Raw genomic sequence first — 2,061 nt, forward strand, 5'->3', positions numbered from 1 at the left:
AAATTTGTATTAATAATAACTGCCTCTTGATTTCTAGTTATTTCTTATATTACATTTTACTTTTCCATTTTTTTACTATAGAGTTTTTGTAAAATTTCAAAGAAATATATTATATTATACTAACTTTATAATTTTATTTATTTTTTATTGTATAACTATATATTGTACAAATATATTATATAACTATAGATATATACTTTAAATTATTATAAATCTAATCATTTCTTTTTCTTTGTAAAAGTTCCTCCTTATACTGACTGTGAGCTTTTTCTATGAACTTATACATTCTGAATCAAAATATGTGTGAAGCATTCTATTCAGTGGCTGTGTTATATAAATAACACACTGCTGGGATATTAAGCAGTTTATTAATAGGAATCAGATTAATAGTCTTATAAGTAGTCTGTATACACATGCACAATGGGTGAAATATGTATCTAATAATATTTAAAAGTTTTAAACAACATATAACAAAACATTTACTTATTTACAAACTCAAGGTTATGTGCTTTGTTTAGAAGTGGTCAATTTTGATTCATAATTTACATTTATAGAGATGACATCCATAATCAGGTATATAGCCATTTAGGTATGTCTATGTTCTGTCTGTTAAAGTACGTTCTTAGGTTCACTGCCTTTAATCTCAGCACTCAGGACACTGATGCAGGATCCCTAGTGTGAAGCCAACCTGGGCTACATACAATCTGTCTCGGATAGATACACAGACAAGACAGACAGATACACACACACACACACACACACACACACACACACACACACAGCATATGCACATGTGCGTGTGAATCTAGAGAGTGCAACTGATCATCCTGTACTCCTTGATGGACAGCAACTTGCCCCCACTACAGTCAGAGTTTGTGACCCAGGCTCGCCTCCATAGGTGCCCCGCTGTAACCTCTAAGGGCCTACTTTGGAAAGTAACAGTAAGGTGATAATTAACAACAGTACTGATTCTTATCAAAAAATGACAACCTTGGGCACTTTATTTTAGGTTTCAGTGGTTTGGGCACATCGAGAACTTCTTCATCATCTACACTCCTTCCCTTTGTCCAGCAATCAACTGTGATGATTCGATCTGAATTCTGATTTTTCAGGGCAATCACTCTTAAAATGTTCCACAGAGCCACAGAGCTTACAGCCACCACCATCAGCATAGATGCCTTTGTTGTTATCAGGGCAGGACCTGGACAGGTGTCCCATTTGTCCACAGACAAAACATTTTGCAAAAGGAAATTCACGGAGAGCGCAGGCTACGCTGGCTCTGCATTTGGTGATCTTGTGCTCCTTGGACCCACAACGGTAAAAGACGCCAGTGCCCATGTCCTGACTTTCTAGCACAGCTGAGCAATCAGCAGCCCCATGGCCAGGCTGTCTGCAATGGAGACATACCATTGCATTGCATGTTTTTCTTCGCTGCTTGTCTTATTAACTGTCTTCCTTCCCTTCTCCTGTCTTTCTTTAAGGCCACTTCGGTTTCTTCCCTCACTTCCTGGCTGTCCTTTGCCATCATCTGCCCGTTATGAAGCACTCACCTGTGAGTTCTGTTTTGGGTACTCCATGAATCCACTCACATCTTCATTTGAGTCTTTTTTATTTTTGTTCATTTTATGTTTTGCTTGAGATGCGTCATTTTTCAGGGACAGACCAGTGATTTGATGTTGTTTATGCTTTGGCAAGTTTTGGCTTGCTCTCTCTGCAGACCCCTTCTTCGTGTCCTCCCGTGGTGTTGCAGACAAGGGTCTCTTACTACTTAAGGTAGTAGTAATTCTAGCCCACCTGGTCATGGTTTCATTGGAGGTACTTTACCGATCCCATGGATCCTCCAGCAAAATTTAAAAGTTTGTGTGTGTGTGTGCGTGTGTGTGTGTGTGTGTGCGCGTGTGTGTGTGTGTGTGTGTGTGTGTGTGTGTGTGTGTGTGTGTGACATATTGCTATGTAGCCTCCAGAAAGTAAGAGTTCTACGTCAGGTTATGACATAGACATGCTGGGAGGGGTTGTCACTGGCCAACTTGTTGGCTGCTTGCCTAACTGTATCTTCAGACC

General features: G+C 39.4%; 1 pseudogene across 1 annotated transcript; it reads right to left on the reverse strand.

Moving 5' to 3' along the window:
* Positions 1-953: 953 nt before the first annotated feature.
* LOC311593840 (zinc finger CCHC domain-containing protein 9-like) lies at positions 954-1,802 on the reverse strand (annotated as a pseudogene). The gene has a single exon. The product of its transcript is annotated as a zinc finger CCHC domain-containing protein 9-like (transcript).
* Between the last annotated feature and the right edge of the window lie 259 nt (positions 1,803-2,061).

This window comes from Acomys minous, assembly GCF_964271855.1.
Source record: "Acomys minous genome assembly, chromosome: 3".
NCBI lineage: Eukaryota > Metazoa > Chordata > Mammalia > Rodentia > Muridae > Acomys > Acomys minous.